The 24,103-nt window shown below is 37.9% G+C and overlaps 1 long non-coding RNA gene across 1 annotated transcript in view; it reads left to right on the top strand.

Annotated features, from left to right (window-relative positions):
- Positions 1-16,354: 16,354 nt before the first annotated feature.
- LOC136264101 (uncharacterized) overlaps positions 16,355-24,103 on the top strand; it is a 44,631-nt gene continuing 36,882 nt past the window's right edge. The window contains exons 1-2 of the long non-coding RNA XR_010704958.1: positions 16,355-16,370; positions 16,417-16,570. This is a non-coding gene — a long non-coding RNA (uncharacterized lncRNA). The remainder of the gene's footprint in view (positions 16,371-16,416; positions 16,571-24,103) is intronic.

Raw genomic sequence — 24,103 nt, forward strand, 5'->3', positions numbered from 1 at the left:
CTGGGCTTGGCATCACCCAAGCCAACAAGGATATAGCTAGTACTATACAGCGGTTCATCAGTACGTGACACGGGGTACGGATATTGCATGCCAGATATACTAACTAGTACGTGTCATCATGACGTATTCACTTCCGGTGCCGGACCAGTACCAGAGGCCTTTACATGGTTACTATATTAGATGATACCATTGGCAAGAAGATGAGTTTCTATTGGTTGGTGAAGGGTGATTTAGTCTTGGAGTCTAAAGGTTTCATACTTGCAGAACAGGAGCAGTCAATTTCTACCAGAGCTATGTGTCATATATATGACACAGGAACTTCGTCAATGTGTATGTTATGCTCAGAACATCCTGAGACTGTTGAACATTTGGTTTGTGGCTGCAATTATCTGGCTGGTCTTCAGTACAAGCGTCGACTTGATGAAGTAGCCAAGTATTTGCACCAGTTGTTATGTGGGAAGTATGAATTGGAATGTGATGCAGTCTGGCGGAGATACTCACCACATATTTCAGTTCAGGAATAAAAAAAAATTGAAATTGCTATGAGACTTCAGTATTTACACTGACAAGGTTATTTATGCCAGAAGACCTGACATCACTGTCATTGACAAACTTGATAATTTGGTAACCTTTATTGATGTATATAGCTGTCCCAGCTGACAGGAGAGTAACTGATAACGAGAATGAGAAGATTGAAAAGTATCAGGACTCTAGGATTGAGATTGAGTGATTATGGAATAAAAAGACTAGAGTTATACCAATAGTTATAGGTGCACTAGAAGGAGTATATATTGCAGAACATGTTGGAATGTTTAGAAAATGTGGCTTGTGGCTTGTGGCTGTGTTCTTATGTTTAATGGCTGTATTGACTTTTATTCTTTTAATAAATATCAATAGCAGAGTGAAAACACATCTCAATGACTAAACAAGGGTTACTTGATGGAGAGTGTTGAGCCAGTTCTTCCCAAGCTGGCAACAACCCTTACACATAGATAATTCAAACACTTGGTGGCCTTTCAGTGGCACTTCTCCTACAGTTAGTGCTGTGTAATGGCCTGGGAGCAAAGCATAATGGTGACTTCACTTTTGAGTCAGTAATTTATAGGTGGGGAACATGTTCAGATGAAAACATTAACTCCTAATTTCTTTTGATACAGTAAGCATGGGTTCACCAGTCACAATAATGCTACAAATAGTAAACGAACAAATGTATGGAAAATTAGGAATATCAAGTTTGATTAAGGATCATAAAAAAGGTAGGGAAACAAGGGAGGTTGCTTACAACTGTAGATATACTAGTGGACAATTCAGTCAAGAGTATAGACTGAAGTAGGGATTAAATGTCCACTATATATGTGCAGGTATAGGCGACCTCCTTTGTTTCCCTATATTTTTCTATAATCCCTATTCCAACTTATAAAATTCCTATTTTTGTTATACTTGTGATGTGATATATATATATATATATATTTATACTTGTGATATGATATTTTATAGTTATAACACGCTTACAAGGGATATGACTAAAATATATGCACAATTCACGTAGTGTTGTTTTAGTATGGAGTTTTAGTTTTAGTTTTAGTTGTAGTTAGTTTCATCAATAATTTTAGTTTTAGTTATAGTTATAGTAATCTTTCTTAATTCTTTTTAGTTATTGATTTAGTTATGGTTATTCACTCTTTGATGTTTTAGTTTTAGTTACAGTTTTAGTTATGTACATCAAAACCTTTTAGTTATAGTTTTAGTTGTGCATAAGAAAACCTTGTTTAGCTTTAATAGTAAGCACCAAGTGACTACATTTGAAACTCTTGTTATAATTTCAGTACCATTTTTCCAGCTTAGTAATAGAAAATCTTTGTATTACAAGACCTGTCAATTTTTTAATAATATAGTTATAGTTATAGTTTTAGTAACTATATACATTTGTTTTAGTTATAGTTATAGTTTTAGTAATAATATAGATTTGATTTTAGTTATAGTTATAGTTTCAGTGATTATATACGTTTGTTTTAGTTATAGTTTTAGTTTTAGTTAACTTAAATATATTCACTTTACTAAAAGTACTTTTAGTTTTAGTTACAGTTAACTGAAACAACACTAGATTCACAAGAGCGCACAGCACTTGAGTGAGAGTGCGTATATTTAGTCATATCCCGAGTAATCGTGTTATAGCTGTTATATTCTACACCCCAGTAGATGAAAACGATTATAGATAGTAAGTTATAGTGAAACAGCACCTCCTGGAGATGGAAATCAATAGAAATTCTTGATGGATCAGACGTTTTACACTTTTAACGATGCCACGCCCACATAGTCACGATTAGTGAGTTATCCACGAAGGAGACAAGAGTTCATCGAAACTTGTTCCAGTTCCTGAGGTGAATAATTTTTGGTTGATTTAGGCACTTGTTATTAGAGACTTGTTTACCGTTTAGATAAGGATTTTGCGGAATGTGTGAAGTTACACCATATATGGTAAGCATAGCCACAAAGCGTGGTATATCAGTTATATACCACAGTTTTCCGTGGTATATCAGTTATATACCACAGTGCGGCGCTTTTGATCTCAACCACAGGTGTGGTATATATATACCACCCCAAAAACACCTTTGCTGTAAAAAAGGTGCGCCCAAGAAACTACAAGTACCTGGAACCCAATGTAAAAAAACAAAAACAAAACAGCTCAGCTGAAGTGAAAAGTAACTGGTAACTTAAAGAGCTGATATCTGAAGCGGCCAAGAATACAATTACTAAAGTTTAATCCATGCAAGAACACCTTGGCTATAAAACAGGTGTGTACATGAAAGTAACTGGCAACTGAAATGGCTGATATCTGAAGCGGCCAAGAATGAATGGTCATATACAACTAATTCAAAAATTTAACACTGAACCTTTATAATTCAGCTGTGTTCTATATTCACTCTTGCTGCATCGTAAAGTAATTTCTTTTAACTCTAATTGGCAGGTAATTTAGCCGCCTTTTTTAATAGTCAGTATAATAGAGCAAAAAAAGGTGGCCAAATTACCAGCCAATTAGAGTTAAAAGAAATTACTTTACGATGCAGCAAGAGTGAATATAGAACACAGCTGAATTATAAAGGTTCAGTGTTAAATTTTTGAATTAGTTGTATATGACCATTCATTCTTGGCCGCTTCAGATATCAGCCATTTCAGTTGCCAGTTACTTTCATGTACACACCTGTTTTATAGCCAAGGTGTTCTTGCATGGATTAAACTTTAGTAATTGTATTCTTGGCCGCTTCAGATATCAGCTCTTTAAATTACCAATTACTTTTCACTTCAGCTGAGCTGTTTTCTTTTTGTTTGTTTTTTTACGTTGGGTTCCAGGTACTTGTAGTTTCTTGGGCGCACCTTTTTTACAGCGAAGGTGTTTTTGGGGTGGATATCACTCATTTTTGTCAGTGATAGACTCTACATTTGGTTTAAAAGGTAATTTTTTTTGGAAATGGGCAATTAACAGTAATGCAGAATATTATCTTGGAGAGTCAGTAAAATCCATACATATAATGATTGTTTCATAACACCGTAAATTCGGAAGTATGAATTTACGGTGTAGTATGACTGTTCTATTAGAGTAAATCTATCTTTACTGCCTGCATGTGACGAATATATCTCATATCTGTGCATGTTAAATGCTTCAGACACCTAATTAAACTTGCAAGTGACTAATTAGTTTACAGTTACTACACAGCTATAAATACATTTGTAATTGTTATCACCATAATCATTTATCATATTATAACCATTTTTTTAATATTTTGGTCACAACTTCAGGATTAGAGCAGCAGAGAAAGGAATAGAGGACTCAACCATCAAGACTTGTATATGGGAGATGGAACAGTATTGCGATGGACAATGCCGGTACTAACCCCTCAAGGGTGTTGCAGTACAGTATAGATGCAAGACCAGAGCATCGATCGTCACCTTTTGACTGTGGTCACAACTTCAGGATTGGAGCAGCAGAGAAAGGAATGGAGGACTCAATCATCAAGACTCAGGGAGATGGAATAGTATTGCCAAGGATAATGCCAGCACTAACCCCTCAAGGTTGCCACAGTGCAGTATCGATACAACCACTCCAACCAGTGCATAAGACCAGAGCCTCGATCATCACCTTTTGACTGAAATTTGTATACTTGATGAAGCAATTAAAACAAAAAAGTTGTAGTACTTATACTTTCCTGAGGGAGCATGCCCCCATAGTCCCAGGCTCCCTTGCCTGTTCAGCAGAATAATAGAATTGAGCCTTACTACCACTTTCACCATTATTCTTGGCCCGGATGTACATATCGGCAACATAATACAGTAGCTGTAGATAATGCCCCTAGGCAGAGCTATAGGGGTGGGAATTTTTCCCTACTATCACACTATCACAGTAGTTCTTCTCGCAGTTCTTTTCCTGGCCATCATCAACTGCTGTCAAAACATTAGCGTCATCCCCCAGACCCTTCCTCAAGCATGCTTATCACACAAAAATAACTTAGTTTAGCAGTGCACAAACAATTATTGACAGCATATGTACACTTACCGCATTGTTGAACCATGTATACCACCAGAATCCACCGGATTGACAACTAACACGTGATCTATTTAGGGGAAATCTCGTGGAATAGTATTGATGTGGAATCCACCGGATTCACATCTTTTTCAATCTGGATTTTTGGAGGCCACACCTTTTTTACAGTTTGTCTGTTTTAGATCACTTCTTTTTGTAATTTCGTACCTAAAGCTAGCGTATGGCCAGTTTTGGGTATTTCTTTTTAGTTGTCTTTACTACAGGACTGAGGATTATGAAGGAGAGTGAGATTTTATTTACTTGTTTAGCTACATGTAATAGTTGTAACACGGGCATGAGAGCTTTGCATGATATGTATGCCCGACTGCCCGAGGGAAGAGGGCATACATATCAGGCAAAGCCTGAATGCCCCATGTTACAGCTAATATGTAACACTTATTAGGCTGATGGCCTGTACAGGGTGATCAAACACCCTAGCCAATACAAATGCGGCCACTGGGTGTATTATATATGCATACCTAAAATTTTCAATTATGCGTCAACAGCTAGTATGTTCTGGTTATGTTCATTTATGATAAACGGACATATCCTAGAGATATCACAGATATTTCCTTTGAACTTATCTTGATTATCTATCATATCTCGATAACTAAAACAATTATTTATTTTAGTAAACTGCCAATATTGTAACCAGTAAAGTGAGCAAATTGCAATTTGAAGACTATAAAAGAGTGAAAAATGTTAGTCTTAAACACTGTTCCCAAATGGTAGGAGAGTTGGAGCCCCCAAGGAGGTGCCTACACCATCAGGTATACAAATAATTTACGGAAGTTTACTATTATCTAGATTAATAAACCATCTTGATAAGTCTTATGATATCTCGATAATTGAATATATCTAGATAATCTCACACCTCTAATCTTTTAGTTATAGTTTTAGTAACATTTCTAAAAGCGTTTTAGTTTTAGTTATAATTTTAGTTGTACATAAGAAAATCTTAGCTTTAGTTATAGTTTTAGTAATCTTTTCCAATGCTTTTTAGTTTTAGATTTAGATTTGGTGAAATATTCTGTTGTGTTATAGTTATAGATTTAGTTTTAGTTATAATACAGATTTGCTTTTAGTTATAGTTTTAGTTAACTAATACATATTTGTCTTATTAAACGTACTTTTAGCTTTAGTTATAGCTAACTAAACCATCATCAGGTCACAAACTATAGCATATATTGATGTTTGGATGCTATATATAGCAGTACAGTTTCATTCTGTGCTTTGTTCCACCTGTAGAACATATGTGAACTTATACGAGCAGTGGTCTGAGCAACATAGTGTTATTTTAGTAAAGAGTTTTAATTTTAGTTATAGTCATAGCTAGTTTCTTCAATAATTTTAATTTTAGCTATAGTAGTTCTTCTTAATTCATTTTAGTTATATTTAGGTATGGTTATATGTGACTGGATCTGCGAAAACTGTTCTTATCGCCCAAGACAGGAAGTTTGATTTTTTCACACAAACACAAAGCTTAATGAATGCACTATCAAATTTCACTGTCACAGTCGACCAGAATAAAGTGGTCTGCTTTTTTAAAGCACAGTGGCGAGCTGTATGAGTGGTCTGGGGTCTTAATGGAGCCCTGGCCAACCAGGAGATGGCTGTGTGTGGCTGTACAATTCCGTGGTGTTGGACAATGACCTGTGCTGTAAATTTCCTTTCATTTTAGCCAGTTCTGAGCCCTGAATGGCCCATAACATGGCCTAATTCATCCCAACACATTCCTTTTCAATTTTTGAACACCATCTTTCCCACCTTCCAGGGCCCTTGCCTCCCACCCACTTTGCAGTTCGCCTGATACAGTCAACCTCGGTTTTAAAACTATCTAAAATGGTGGGAAACTTAGCTGTTGACTACTTCAGTGGATGATCAGGAAGGTAAGAAATTGTTGTAAAGCGTGTGAAAATTTGGTATGTGTAGCTACTACCATTGGCCAGCTACAACACCTTGAATATTTAAAACTGACACTTTTAAATGGGCGATAAGACCGGTTTTCCCAGAGACAGTCACATATTGTCTTCGTTGTTTTCGTTTTAGTTAAAAACATGAAAACCTTTTAGTTTTAGTTATAGTTTTAGTTTTGCATAAAAAATCTTTTGGTGTCGGTTATAGTTTTTAGTTATCTTTCTTAATTCTTTTTAGTTTTAGTAAATTATTCTGCTGTTTTTTAGCTATAGATTTGCTTTTAGTTATAGTTTTAGTTAACTAATCAAGACTCACAGTAGTGAGTCGCGAGGCCAAGAAGCACAAAGCACACGCCCACAATAATAATAAACACGCGACCACTACTGTGAGGCATTTACATGAGGGATCGATTATGCAATCTTTTAAAATCCGCATGGCGAAATCTCAGCCTTATTAAAAGATTCCACCTCAAAACCAGGGACATGTAACCTTTGTATAATGAGTAACTACCACACGAAAAGTCAGACGAATTGTTGGAGTAGTTTGTTTCATCGCCCATCCATTTACAATGCATTAATTAAATTATTTATTCAAATGTGCATCGTTCTTTTTTTCATTTTCTTCATCATCGCATCCCATTGGAGTGATTTTCTTTCAACCATGAAGTTGTATTGTAAAAAGGCTGCGGCTATCAGGGGCTTTTTACACAATGTATCTACATTTAATTTCGCTAAAAGTTGTTCGTTAGTTTATGAGATCGCTTTTGTGCTCTTTGAAGATTCAAACTTGCCGCCATGACATCGAGGTGTGAGGCACCCGCCTCAATTCCCAAACCCAAACAGTGTGGAAGTGGGCAAGGTCATTAGCCATAGCGAGCTGGCTGATTTATAGACATTGTGCTGTCAACTCTTGGTTTAATTGTGAGTCCAGTCAATGATTTATTTTAAATTCGCCACGGTATATGCCTCCACTGACTCATTATAGCATGACTCCGGCCCATGCAGGGCCGTACATAGCTATAGCCAGCTGTTTCATACCCACTGTAGTGATATAGTTGAAGTAACTTACTGCTACATTACCCGTGCACATCTTTAATCCTGCCCCAGTCCTTCAGTGCCTGTGAAACTGCAGTGTTCACTTAAAAAGCCAGCATCAGCACATCACCTTTCAGCACTTAACCCATAATTATAGAAACTCTTTAATAATAGACTGTAATAGTAAACATTTAAATTATGATGATCCCATAAAATTTAAAAAATTACCACAATAGCACAAGAAGCCAGATACACTAGTGTTTGGCTATGAAGTACCACCAAGAGTTCATAATATAGTAGTGGGGTCTTGGTACCACACATTAATTTTTCTTCACCATTTGTGTGATTTGTCCATTGACCATAAACTCACACGCCAACAGTCACAACATTAGTATCCACCCTGCATATACAAAGGATGTCAACAAACACTTAATTCCACTATTATGATTATTGTTAAAGTGAGCATCCCACATAGCCATTCCCAAGATGTATTCAGCATACTGCAGCAGTTGATGACCAATTTTGGAATACTTGTTTTGTGGTTTTCACCTACATTGTTAACATAACAATTGTTGTTGCTAGGAGACATATAAACTAGGAGGGACTAATGGTTATAGTATAAAGGTAAGCAAGTTACACAACTGCAAAGGAAATTTTAATAAACTAGCAGTGATTGGATAGTTGGTAGATAAAAGTAGAAAACAATTTGTAGTTTTCCAGTCCTGATTGTTTGAGAATAAGCACATTAGCTGCTATAAGCATGAATAAAGCAAGACAGACTAAATTTTAACACACGGTTTATGATGCAAACTCATTATGCACCTACCAATGTGTTACCCCACCACCTTCCTTGGATGTAAAGCCTGTAAGTGGGGATTTACAAGGCGAATTGGCATGAAACTGCTGCTTCACTATGGGGCATTTGACAATCATTCATTAAGCACCCAAGTATTTTTTCTACGCTATGTCAAATCCCCCACGTTGCAACTGGAACCAATGGTGGGGATTTGACACAATAGGTTTGTCCTACCATGGGGCATTTAACATTCGGTTGTGCCCACTATAGCCCTATATTTGCCCGAGGGGGGGGGGGGGGGGGGGTTGTAGGGAAATACATTGATATGTGCACTTTATATATTATGGTGCATCTACTGGGGTAAGTAGATTAAGCCTGTACCTTGCGGGCCTAAGCATGTTCCTCTCCTTTTTTGAAAAATAATATTTTATTGCCTGCCTCTAACTGGAGTTTGCCTGACACCTTCAACATCACAAAAAGCTATCTAAAATGGTTAATTTAGCTTTGATCATTGGCAAACTACAACACTCAACAATTATATCAGAGTATACATAACTCTATATATCTGCCCAGTTACTATATAGTAGTGTCCATGGTTGTCTCAGATCTGCTTATATTATTATCACATCAATCAATTGATGTATAGTAATTACGGCCTACTGTATGTACGCATTGAGCTGAGCCCTCAAAAATATTAGCTCATTTGTAGTATTGACTTACCTGCTAATCATTCAAATGCCTGACACATTATTTATAGCCAAAGTTTTCACCATACATTATAGGAAGCCATAAAAGTATATAGCCTATTAACCTTTCCTGAACTGTTGGTGGAAGCACTTGTTTGCTCTTGACATCTTTGTTGTCATCACCAACCATCTTGGTTGGTTGAAACATTGAGAAAATATCCTCTTTCATTTTTAGCTGTTTTCTCAGGGTTCAGCTCAACTTGTTCGCAGTCTGACCCACACAGCTAGAACAAGCCAGCTACGAGGCTCTGGCCTACACAAGCATAGTATATAATCCCACGAAGCTACTATGGCATGGGAGATTCCTGTCTAAAATTACGACGGTAGTTATATAGCCGTTTACAATGACTTAGCTGTACACGAACTTACCCGGCAATTTGCTGGGAGAATAGTGTGATGCATTCAGTGTCATCAGGCTTCATGTCCATTCCGAGGCATACATTCAGCGACAACTCGCAGCTGATTTGGCTCCACTTGTCATGCACAGACTTCGACTAGACTAGTTATATCACCAACCCACTGCTTCAGCAAGAACAGTTAAAACGTACCATAGCCTCGACTTTTCCAGTTCTTATTTACGTGAAACATCACGCGGGATATCACGTGAGTCCTTGCGGGAATTTGAACATTATTTTCAGTTTGAATGAATTTTCTCTTAGCAAGTCACTTTTAGTAGCGCTTGTAAACACTGAACTTGGAAGCTTTTGCTACTGATTTAGCTAGCTAATCTGTTGCTGAAGCTGTTATTATGCATGCATGCATGCAGTGTCTCCTATTTAATATATTACCTAACCTAACCCTAACCCTACCCTTCTCTATTCAACAAAAATTAGTGATATCCTGTGCCAAAAACAGCCTAGCTGTAAAAAAAGGCGAGGCCAAGAATGCACAAGTACATGTTCATGGAGTAACCAAAAGACATGATATCAAAATCTGGCCAAGAAAGCATTTACAGTATAGGCACTTTTGTGCATTAATTTTCTATATGCTTCACATTATCACATCCAGCTAGCTGTACATGTGTGCTTGCAATATAAACAATACTACTGAGATGGTAAAAGATATTACACTACATTGTTACCAAAATTAATTTAACTAAAAATTTACAATTGGTTTCTTCTTGGCCATCTTTTTGCACTGTATATTAAAATAAAAAGATGGCAAAGTAGAAACTAAATGTAAATTTTTAGTTAAATTAATTTTGGTAACAATGCAGTGTAATATCTTTTATCATCTCAGTAGAATTGTTTATATTGCAAGCACACATGTATAGCTAGCTGGATGTGATAATGTGAAGCATATAGAAAATTAATGTACAAAAGTGCCTATACTGTAAATGCTTTCTTGGCCAGATTTTGATATCATGTCTTTTGGTTACTCCATGAACATGTACTTGTGCATTCTTGGCCTTGCCTTTTTTTTACAGCTGGGCTGTTTTTGGCACAGGATACATATTTGCCTTACTAAAAGTGCTTTTAGTTTTAGTTAACTAAAGCAACACTAATACACACAAATCACATACACTAATACATCACGTGAATGACGCAAACCACCACACAGACATTGGCCAGTAGATGCCAGCTTCAGCCTGGCAGACACGATTCGAGGAGACACAGCTTTCCAACTTCTCCAGCAGCTCTCCAAGCAGCAGTAGTCCTACCATCCAGCAAAATACCAACTCCATTAATTTTTGCCTTACAACAACTTCATTGTCAGCCGGCGAATTAACCTGAGTGTAAAAGGTCCATTCACCAATGGGCCAGATGTTAGACCCCAACCATTTGGTCTCCTGGATATCAGCGATGAAGATGTTATAGTAGTTCAGTAACCAGGAAATTCGTCTTCCACTCCACAGTTGAACCAAACAAGAGTAGTACCACGAGCATGGCACACCCAACAGTCTGCAGACTCTTCTATCAGCGAACTAACATTCCAAGTGCCAGCATACAACATGATACGCCAGCAGTGGCGAAGACAACATCCCACAGGAACATTCCTGTGTTGGGACAATGGCTTCACACTACTATGTGCCTTCCTGTACAAAGAATACTCAGATGGGATTGCAATTCCCACCTGAAGGAACCCCTGATCTCCACCACACGGTCATGAGCAGGGGGACTATCGTTAGCCACATCACTAGCATCAGCCATTCACAGGAATGAACTGACAAAAGCAACACTAGAGGACTAATTTAGACATATCTTGATATTTCCTTTTAACTTATCTCGATTATCTAACATATCTCGATAACCGAAACAATTATTTATTTTAGTGAGCTGCCAATATTGTAACCAGTAAAGTGAGCAAATTGCAATTTGAAGACCATTATAAAGTGAAAAATATTAAACTACACTGTTCCCAAGATGTAGGAGAGTTGGAGGTGCCTACACCGTCAGGTATGCAAGTAATTTATGGAAGTTTACTATTATCTAGATTAATAAACCTATCATCCTTATCTCGATAATCGAATATATCTAGATAATCACACACCTCTAAGCAACACAATTAAACACCTACACGTGGGAAGCCAACAATGTGTTTCCAGGCCTACCACTTAGAGGTCGATAGCCACACAGACACACACATACACCCACACACTACACACACATCACACACACACACACACACTGCACACACACGCGCGCACACTACACACGCGCGCACACTACACATGCACACACACCCACACACACACACACCCACCCACACACACACACCCACCCACACACACACACACACACACACACACACGTGCGCACACTACACATGCACACACACCCCCACACACACACACACCCACACACACACACACACACACACACACACACACACACACACACACACACACACACACACATACACACGCACACACACACACACACACCTGGACCTGGACCTGGATAGAAGACCACCAAAAGGTGATGTCCTTCTGCCTTGTTGCAGGCTGAGTCAATAATTCATCAAAGTCTTCTTGTTCAAGAACACTTGTACCTTGCCATTGTCTGTGGCCTTTGAAATGTTCGTTGCACTGAGAACAGGACACTGGAACACTCATCTCACTGCTTGCTGCACCTTGTGACCTAACACTGCTACAACTGTGTCTGGTCTTATCCTGTAATCTGCTTAACTGCGTTGGCATCCATCACAATGAAGTCTACTATCTTGAGTTGCGCCACTTATAGATGAACCTCTATTTCACACCTTGCGTTACTCTTGTCTATCTTGTGCTAATACATACCAACCTACTTCATCAATTTGAAAAGCCTTCAATTTGCACCTGACCTTGTCATGACAGTGAAGCTTTGCCCCGTGTGGTGGTTGGCAATGGGGCGGCCACCCAAACAGCAACTGCTTAGGAAGGCGATCATCACTCATCCTAGCAACATGTCCCAACCAATGCAATCTTCTGCAGGAAATCGTACCTGCTAAAGGTCCAGCAAACCAGCCTTACTCCTTACTTCCTCATAACTAATATGCTGGGAAATCTGCAAAGCTCGTGAGATACCTAAACGTGTTCTTAAACAACGATGGTGAAATGTCTCTAAAGTGTGTACATCTCTCTGCTTCATATGCCAAGCTTCTACAGTATATAACAGAGCGCCCAGTACCACAGCTTGGTAAACCATGAACTTTGTGGTTAAAGAGATCATAGAATGACTAAAAACAGACCTTCTGAGAGCTCCAAAATCACTGGCAGCCCGAGATATTCTGGTGTTTAATTCCATCTGCACTCCACTGTGGGATTCCATGATAGAACAAAGATAGCGAAAAGATGTTACCGATGTGATAGAACCATCACCACCAACAATGGGGTCTAAATCACTTTGAACAAAACCACTCCCTACAACTAAAAACTTGGTGAGGCTGCAAGCTGCTACAATACTATTTAATTCAACAGTAGCTTTAACAAGGTCTTCTCTAGTAGATGTTACTATAGTAGCATCATCAGCAAAGCTCAGCTCAGTCATCCAAGATGTGGAGGTGCTCTAGCCCTCTCACCCACTAGCTTACCTCCACATTTATAAAGGAACTTGACTCCAAGTTGTGCATATCATTGTCGCCAACACCATATTACTACATTAAAGAACAAAATGAACAGAGTGGGTGCAAAAACACGCCACTGCCTCAAGCCATTGGAAACCTCAATATTGGCCAAATTCCCCTCACACAATTTCCAACTTGCATGTTAATTTCATATATTGTACTTTGCATGGGAGGATTAAAGCGATGCCGCGTATCGTATTCTCCATACAGTACTAATCAACTGCATAACTGTACTGTATGAGTCATACAGTACAGTTATGCGCTTAATTGGGCAAATACAGCACACTTGGGCAAATACAGTACAGTTATGCGGAGAATTTATTTTAAGAATGTTACGTAAACAACATACTGTAAATCACTAAAACCAGCCAAACTAATCCTACAAGTTCGTTCTACGGCTAGGAATAGATTGTATACACACTTACTGATCGTCTGATCGCAAAGCTTTTAAACATGACTCCACTAAGACGGTATGATTGATCACGTGTGTGACATTGTAAATCGCTAAAACAACCAAACTAATCCTATTAGTTCGCTCTACGACTAGAAATAGATTATATGAACACTTACTGATATTCTTATCACCGAAAATCGCAGCAGTTTGAGTACTAGAGAAAATCGCTCCAAGCCAGACACGACCAGGAAGTACAATATAACACTTAAAGCACCGCCTTGCTTGTGTGTACGAAAAATACAGTACTCGGGGAGTGTCTCAAGGCAAATACAGCACTCGGCTTCGCCTCATGCTGTATTAGCCTCTCAACACACACCTTCGTACTGTATTTTCCGTACACACGCACGGCGGTGCTTTAACTCTAACATAGGGACCTTATCACACTGATCAGAACATCAGGCACCCCATACTTAGCAAGGACATGCCACATTGCAGCCCTAGGCACAGAATCATATGCCTTCTTCAAGTCTATAAAAAATATGAAAGCCTTTGTGTCATGTTCAATAGTCTTTTCTACTAGCTGGCATGCACAAAAATTTTGTCTGTGAAACCTCAATTGCACTAAAAGCTATACTGAGAACATGTACACACACATACACATACTACACTACACACAGACACACACACACTACACATGTACACACAGACACACACACACAGACACAGACACACACAGACACACACACACACACCAACTGTGTACTGTAAGCTAAAAGCAATAACTACCGTCATAATTTTTTCCATTCAGATCCATGTGATAATTGTCCAATACACTCTACATGTCAACCACACACACCTCTTGATTGTGGTGTAGACTGTGTGTGTGAACTTGGTTACTCTGGACCCAACTGTGACATATTTGTTGGATGTACTGATCCTAGTCCTTGTATGAATGGTGCAGATTGTATACAGGGTATTGACAACTTTACATGTTCATGTCCTCCTCCACTAACAGGAAGGTTGTGTGAAGTTGACCCAATTGATGAGTGTATACCACCACCAGGACCTTGTGTGAATGGTATTTGTAATGACTTCATTAATTTCTATAACTGTTCATGTTATGATGGTTATACTGGTACTAACTGTACAACTAATATTAATGACTGTCCTCCTCAAGCTTGTATGAATGGTGGAAGTTGTATAGATGGTAATAACACCTTTACCTGTAACTGTACTAGTCCTTGGACTGGAGATGTTTGTGATGTTGATGGTATTGACAATTGTACTGGTGTTGACTGTATTAATGGAAATTGTGTTGATCTGGTAAATGACTTTATGTGTCAGTGTGATGAAGACTTTGAGGGTAGATTTTGTGAGAACAGAATTGATCACTGTATGAATGTGACATGTCTTAATAATGGATCATGTGTTGATCAAGTTAACAACTTTACCTGTCAATGTAGTCCAGGTTATGAGGGTAGACTGTGTGTTGATGAAACTAATGAATGTGACCCTAATCCTTGTGGTGTGAATTCAATAGAATGCATTGATTTATTCCTTGACTATAATTGTACTTGTCGACAAGACTTTACTGGAAAGAACTGTACTGAAAGAGTTGATAGCTGTGATTCTGATCCATGTCAGAATGGTGCAACTTGTATAGATGGATTTGCCAGTTACAGATGTGAATGTCCTGAAGGTATTACTGGTGAAGATTGTGAGACAATAATAGACCAGTGTGATCCTGATAATCCTTGTATGAATAATGGAACATGTACTACTATAGTTCCTAATAACTACACATGTACTTGTCCAACTGGTTACACTTCTAGAAATTGTTCACAACTAATAGACTATTGTGATGGAGTGTTGTGTATGAATAATGGAACTTGTATAAACATGCCATTGATGGGTAATTACTCATGTGTGTGTAGTGATGGATTTACTGGACGTATTTGTGAAAGTGAAATTAACAACTGTAGTCCTGATCCTTGTGTAAATGGAACTTGCAGAGACCAAGTTAACGACTTTATTTGTGACTGTGATCCAGGGTTTACTGGACAAATTTGTGATCAAGATATTAATGAGTGTATGTCTGGTCCTTGTGTAAATGGAACCTGCAGAGACCTGGATAATGGCTTTACATGTATATGTGATCCAGGGTTTATTGGAGACACTTGTAATATAAATCTCATTGACTGCCTCTCTAATCCCTGTGTTAATGGAAATTGTATTGAACTCTTATATGGGTTTGTGTGTGATTGTCATGTTGGATTTACTGGAGACATTTGTGATGAGGGAATCAATAATTGTAATTCTAATCCTTGTGTTAATGGGAACTGTACTGATCTGGTTAATGGCTTCATGTGTGAATGTAGTGCAGGATATACTGGAGATCTTTGTGATGAAAATATCAATGATTGCACTGGTAATCCTTGTGTTAATGGGAACTGTACTGATCTGGTTAATGGCTTCATGTGTAATTGTAGTGAAGGATATACTGGAGACCGTTGTGATGAAAATATTGATGATTGTGATCCTGATCCTTGTTACAATAATGGAACTTGTACTGATGAAGTTAATAATTACACTTGCACATGTCTTGAAGGATTTTCTGGCAGCAACTGCAGTAGCATCATTACTAGTTGTAACACTAACCCATGTCAGAATAATGGTAGTTGTAGTGATGATGTGGTTAATGGTAACTATACTTGTAGCTGTCTGTCTGGGTATAGTGGGAGGAATTGTGAGATCAGAAGTGAGTAATATACTTATTTCAATATTGTACTGTGTTGATAATTACATTGTTATTTGCATGTAGCTACATTTTCTGCAAAATGCGATGAAGAGTTTACAAGAGGTATTATATACCTGTCATCTTATCACACTTAACATGTTACATATAGGACTATTGGTTGGTATCGTTTGTGGATCAACTGGTGTCATCTTACTACTGATCCTAATAGTGTGTGTGTACTTAGTGTGTCACAGAGTGTGGCCTAAGAAACAGAAACTAATGAAGACTACTCATGTTAATGATGTCTCCATGTATAGAGCAGGGTAAGTTGGCCTTTCATTACACAATCTAAACTGGAACAACTGAGGTGCTTTACATTGCTGGTGTATGATGAATAACATATCCAGTGTATGTTTGCAGCCAAGAAATGTTATCAACATAGACGTTATCATCACTGATGCCATTTCTTTGCTACAACTATTTGTAACAAAGCCCTGCATGTGGGCACAAACTATACCACATCGCTTAACAGAATATCTAGTTTATACCTTGCTACTTTCTTATCTGACTACTGATGATTATTGAAGACAGGAGTTACAATAGCATTGTGCAGAGTTTCTTTTACTATTTGTTAATTATAGGTCTCCAATTTTGTAAGCATAATTCCAGAATTATAGGATGTTTACAAGCATAATGTTAGAATAATTATGAGTTGACAGAAATAATCAGTGGAGAGGGCATAGCTCTTCTGAATTAGCTAAAGAATGCAGAAGCGGATACAGTTGGGTTGTAATGGTTTCCGCTGAAACCCCCTCTGACAATATGGCACACACCCGAAATCAGTTAACAGAGCAGGCGCAGGCATGCAGATGAAACTGCTATGTAATTTGTAAACTAGCAGCCAAGTGCGTAAATTACGTTTGCTATATGTATAGCTAGCGACCTAGTTAATCTTTGTGCCCCTTTCTGGCACTGCCCTTATCAGTGGAAGGTATCCTCTTCATACGCAGTAAGTGCCTTTAAAAATAGTTATTGTTTAAATGTTTCCAAGACATTACGACTGATTACTACTACTTAAAAAGGCTTCACTGTGCATTTTCTAAAAGCTTAATGGTAAGATTTAACAATGAAACATTGGTGGAGAGTGATTTTGTTATGAAATATTACTACTAGACTGAAACTACAATTGCCATGTTCCCGAGTGGAACCATCGTTCTTAAAATCTGGAGCAGCCCCTGATAACTATAATCTGAAAAATTCTCCAAAACTTATTTTTATTGGTAGGCCTAGCAGAACCTATGCCTATAAACTCAGTCTTTACAGAGTGGAAGGTACATGAACTACTACTATAGCTGCATAATTTTATGTTGTGCCTTGTGCATATTTGGATTGTTAATAAATAATGAACTTTATTTCAACATGTCATCACTTACAATAATCTCAGCCAAATTAATTGTTACCAAATAAGGCTAAAATGTCAAATTTTCCTGTGGAACCATAGATATACCGGGATTGGAAATGGAATTTGTGCATATGATAATTTTATATTGAAACTATACAATGAGCAGTAAATCCCTTTGAAGTTATCCATGTTTTGCCTTCTCTGTCCAGTGTGGCAGACTGCTTCATACAGTATGTACAGCGGAAGTATGTATAAGTATTGCATTACTAGACAAATGCTTGTAGCATCATTGGGGCGAGCCTGATAAGATTTTAATTATTTTATACATGTGTTCAGTAGTGATGTCTTTCGAGTATCATATCAAAACATATTGAGAATTGTAAAGTCAAGATGTCAAAAATGGCTAAATCAAATTCACAGTCAGTAATCATTTTAATGTACATTACCAGTCTATTTCTGTTGCGCTCTGTGTCTAGCCAATCTGTATGAATGTGCCTATTATAGAGCAACAGCTAACACATAACAGCTTGCATGCACCATATGCATGCACAAACCTTGCATCCCTCTACGTAAACTTTTGGGCACATGAAAGTTGTTCAAGATGTACCAACAGTTGAATTGAATACTGCCAGGTTTTATGTGTTAGTGCAGTTGTATTTAGCAGACTGCCACTTTTCGGTAGGTTTTAAGACAAAACTCACTTTGTGTTTCGGTTTCCTTTTGGTACATGCATTGCCCAGACAAAGCACCAAATCATTTTGAAATTCAGTATGGTGACTCGTATTTCCTTCCGCTATGCATTCCAAATATTGACACGAGAACACAGCACTGTATTTCCTACTTACAGCAATGATTCTGGACCCTACCAAATGCCATGCACATTACAATGAGGTGAAATGTTACGTCAGGTGAAACATGGATACCTGTAACTGCAACTTCCATTTCCAATCCCGGTAAGCATTAGTATATCTATGGTGGAACACATCTCTCTGAACATCAGCTTTTAGAATTGTCACTGCTAGAGTTGGATAATAAATAACACTATGCAGTAATTCATGTAGTGTTTATTCACTCAAAAAATGTTATCAAATTCAATCTCACAAGGCTAATTTTTCAAAATTTTCTTGTGGGGGGCATGCCCCCAGACATCCTAGTTAGAACATGCCACACTTGTTGAGTGACTTCCAATAATGCCCATGTAAGAATATCCTAGATCTGCCCCAGACTAGTTGGCCATTTCCATTGTACATGCTTAGCAATAGCAAAGAGAGGCTGGTTAAAAGTGGTGACAGGAATTTGGCTTGGATTTAAATATGCAATTGCTTGTCTCTGAATGCCCATTCCATGCTTAATCATCGAGGGAGTAGCTGCTTTCTCATAGAAAAGTGGAAGAAGTGCACAGACACTTGGAGGATCTTCTACAGGCAGTTGGTGTAAAGCATGGTAGGCACCCCAAACCATTTTGTCACCATTTATAAGGTCTTCCTTTGCCAAAAGACCTAAAGCATGATCAACCCATGACTTTTGTTTTGTGGTTGCTTCATCAAGATGATTTTGTCCTTTTTCTACTACATAACTTTGCCTTGGAACAGCGATGTCATTAGTTTTCAAAGCAACAGCAGGAACGATTTCATAGCAATCTGGGAGGTTGTATTTCCTACCTGTAGAATCTGGTAATGGTTTATGTGGTCTGTTAGTGCCAGGGTTATCTTTAGTTGGAAATGGGAAAAGACTGATGCCAGTTCCATGAAATGAAGATCAAGAAGTGGTTGAGTAAGGATTGTAATCCAAATTATCAATGGCTCCAACAGTGAATAATCCTTTCTTGAGGCAGACAGGTGATACAACCCCATCCTCTTCATATTGTTCACACAGTGATGTTGCAATTCTGTCCTCAAGACCTAGCACCCTATCATAAGAAATGCTGATACCCATGTGATAGAACTGTGTTATCAGTTTTCTGCATCTGGTCTGCTGGTGTATATTAAGGCCAATATAAATTGGCAATAGTGGTTCCCGATCTAAATGGTGCCTTTCATTTGTACCAGACTTTTTCATGTTAAACACCATCACCTGTCCAGCAGAGAGACAAGCCTGAGACTCCTGTCTGTCTTGATCTTTAAGGTTTGAGCCATAAAGAGATAAGATATTTGAGACTTGAGGGGAGTGAATTCTCTTGGTATTTTGAGGGAAAACATCCATCAAATTTAAAACACTGATGGTTGAATGTGTCATTTTGGATAATCATAACTGCCTTAGCAAGAACAGTGGCATCTTTAGAGAAGTCTCTCTTCTTCAGTGCGTCTTTCAACATGTTTTGCATTCCTTTCTTAAAAACAATAATAGCATTTTGCCATCACATTGCTCTTGTGCCTCAGAAAAGTGTTGCAACAAATCACCCTTCAACTGAGTCCTGTTAACAGTTTTCTTTATACCAAGGTCACTTAGTCGATTCACGTAAAGAGAGTGAAGATCTACTAATCTAAAAACAAGAGTTCCTGATTCTATGGCCTTCTCTATATATGTGGTCTACTCCACACGCATTCTACATTCATCCATTTTTTCATTTATAGTTGCTTATTGTTGCTCTTGGTTCTTTCTCTGGTAGCTTCTGTACCTGTTTCTAATTTAACAAGGCACTTCAAGTGATATATTGCCTCCTTTGCAATTATATCTTCTGTACCTATTTGAGTTAAAAGCTTTGTGTCTTGTAGCTCAGTCACCATATCTCTAATATTTGCATCTGCATCAAATTTTATAACCTGGTGAAGTGGATCTCCCTCCTCGGATTCCATTTCACAAAACATACAATTATTGATGTTCAATGCTTGGCGCTTTGTAGGCATTCTTCCAGACTCTTCGATGTGATCAGTTTTCCTTTTCTTTGTTCTTGTTAGCCTAGAGCCACTGTACTTTGGATTTGTGCCAAAAAGTATGGTGGCTGATTAAATCTTCAACATCCAAGTCATTCCCAAAACAAATATTGGTTGGAAGTACATTAATGCTGCGAAACTCTTTCACATTTGTTAAAAAAGATGAGTAACATTCTTCACTGCCACCTCCAAGACTGTCTAATGGGCATTTTAAAGGCTCAGATTTGTCCTGCAGACAAATAATGTATTTATTCCAATTAATATCCATGCTCTAAAAGCAGCTGTCTGAAATATACTAGCTTAATAATCTCACAAAAACTGATTTACAAACCTTCTGGTCCAGTAGTATTCATTCATGAAACCTTATCAAAACTGTTTACACAATTGACCACATGGTCATGCATGGTCTTTTTAATGCCACCCAAACTAATTAATGAATAATTATTGATTGTTTGTGCAACATTGAAAGTGAAAACTGAAGAAGCTTATTATTATAATCGAAAACAATGGTCTTACTGGGTTATAAAGTTTTAATAAATGGAGGGTGTGGCTAATATTAGTGGGTGTGGCTAGTTACATTAGCATAGGAACAGGTATAACAGCATATGCAGGTAGTTACTCCTCAAAAAATTTATTAAACAGTAGTTGATGAGTAGTACACCCTGTATTGCATGGAATTTTTTATAACATCTGATTAAGTACTTAACGGCAACTGTAAAAACCACAAAATAAAGTTTTGGTCTGGGCACCCCTTCTGAAATTAGTTAATATGTTACAAGGAAGCCTCACAAAAAATTGGTGCTTTTATCCGCTTCGTAAACATTATCTCAAAAATTGATGCTAAGCTACCCTACTATATTGAGTGGAGGTGGCAATAGACAAGTTCCACTATAATTTATTCACATGATCTGATCCTGTACATTCTGTCAGTGGATGAGATCCACTTGGCCAGGACAAAATGTGACCCAAATGTCCTGGATGATCCAGACTCAACCCACTTACGACCCAGTGGCACAATGGAACTGAGTATTTATAGAGGAGAATATAATTATATTTGTTTCCAAGATGTGTGGACACATTACAACACATTACAACATGTGCATACGAGAAATGCTACATACCGCTTTAGCATTCCAAATCACCACATTATACACGGACCAGTCAACAATGCTGCATAATTCCCATCAGTAAACCTGAAGAGGTAAAGTTACAAAAAGTAAAAATGCATATAAGTACGTACGGTTAACAATGGTGAACAATATTATTGGTTAACAATATACACTGAAATTATGGCCAATTTTGTGGCAGATTGCTCTGTACACAAAATGACACATTCAGGTATAGTATTAGATAGATGATATAGTAACGCATTGTGACATAAATCCTCATGATGTGTCACTGCTAGGCAGTATACTGATATGGCGACCATATACATCAGATAAGTAGGTGCAGTAAGATGGTTACTTATGGGCCTAATCACATAGTGGTTTAATTTGCCATACATTAATCCCAATAGTAGGAGTATAATTAATCCCAAATCGCACGGCCTTGTTTCTGTAATTGCACTGTAAAGTAGCCAATAAAATAGCAGAATAACAGAAGCCTTTTAAGTGCAACAAGAAAGTGATATAATGAATAGCCAATCAAATAAGTTGACAAATAGAAGCCTTTTAAGTGCAACATATGTAGACATTTTGAGTAGCCAATCAGACTTGCTGACACGTGAAGCCTTTTAAGTACAACAAATGGTGTAATACAAAGAAGGATGATGCAATCACCTGGTAAAAGTTAATGGTCACATAGAACTGAATAGATGTGTACTACAAACCATGAAGGGTGGTCACTATGTGATTAGTAGGCAATCACACGCATTTTCGTGCAATTATGCAATAATTGTACTCGTAACAGCCAAAATTGCACTCAAATGTGTGTGATTACCTATACTAATTTCTTGACTGAATAAGCAGATAGCTGCTTTAACAAGGCATTGATTTAACCTTATAGATGTCTCACAGGAGAATTTAAAAGTTGGCCCTTCTTAGAGAGGCAGCCTTCTGTACAAGTAGCCACCAAGGCAGGTCCACTGTGGATGAAAGCCAGGCATTAGATATTTGGCATTTCATGTGTTGAAGGCATTCAAGGGCTTCTGGTAGTCTGAAATTTCACCACAGTTTACTCAGGCAGTGTTGTGGTCACCGCTAAACCACTGGAATGTTGGAAGTGAATGGTGTTATTTTTGTCTTATGGTTGGCTACTATATAGTAGAACTGAAATGGATATTCTGAAAAATATATCCTATGGATAATGAATTCATCACTTGCTTCATCAGGAGCTTATAAGAACCAAAAATGATAATTCTTACACTTTGGGCTGACAGCCAACTTGGAAATGTCCCATCTGTGATCCTATAACCTACGTCAGGAGCAGTGCCTTTGGCGCTCTGAAAGATTGGTTGCCCCCTTGCTGCCAGCACTCACTGTCTCACACGCTGTCATACACTAAATCCATCTCTATAACCAGTTAGAACAGCCGCATTGCAGATGCTCTTACCAATTACAAAATGCAGCCACCTCCTAATAAGCTAGGTCAGAACTTTTGTCCCTACAATAATGACCAGTTTTCACTGTACTATTAGAGAAGTGTTACTAATAAGACCACCTCATTATAGTGACCATGCATCTCAAGTAGGTCTCAAACATAGCTAAGGTGTACTTCATGACCTCATTAATATGACCACCTCATTATAGTGACCATGTCAAGTAGGTCCCAAACATAGCTAAGGTGTACTTCATGACCAATAATGACCAGTTTCACTGTACTGACTATTAGTGCAGGATCACTATATACATATGCTACAAAGTTATCTCTGTACAACCTCCAAATATAACAATAAAATTTTAACCCTGGTCCAATATCTAATAACCGTATACTGACATGATAGAGACTCCACTGTACAAAATACATATTATGGTATGCGCTAAAAGTTTTACAATTGACTTTTTACAACACAAATACATGTACGGTTAAACTCACCAATTGTACCTCAGTGGCACTAAATCTCTTCAACACAAAAAGACAACCTCGAGACAACAGCCTTAATATTCTCGCAAAGATCATAGCCTATTCTGGTGCGCTTATTTATTAGTAATATAAATTTTAAGGCATTTATTTACAATAGGACATAATTATGCATCCCCCCTCGCACGCCCCTATATTGTCTCTGGACATACTCGCCATTTCTCTACCATCATTTCAGAAGAGCTCACACTGATATGGGCAGGGGCGTAGCTTCTCCACTTGAATTAGTCGACACTTAAAGTAGATCAAGATATTCTAATAAAGCAGTCAATCACTCTAATAGAACAGTCACGTTTCTACAAGTGCTGTATTGTAAAGTCTGTAAGTAGCTAGCAATTTAACTACACAATGACTATGCTGTAACTTTGATTGCTGTATTAGAGGTGTTCCGTGACTGCTCTATTAGAGTATCTTATCACTTTAATGCAGTGCGAGATGAAGGTAAAATGTTACTAAGGGTTTACTAGTTTAAATGGGTGTTGGTTGGCTGCAGTTGCATGCCA

The sequence above is a fragment of the Dysidea avara genome, chromosome 8, assembly GCF_963678975.1.
Source record: "Dysidea avara chromosome 8, odDysAvar1.4, whole genome shotgun sequence".
Taxonomy (NCBI): domain Eukaryota; kingdom Metazoa; phylum Porifera; class Demospongiae; order Dictyoceratida; family Dysideidae; genus Dysidea; species Dysidea avara.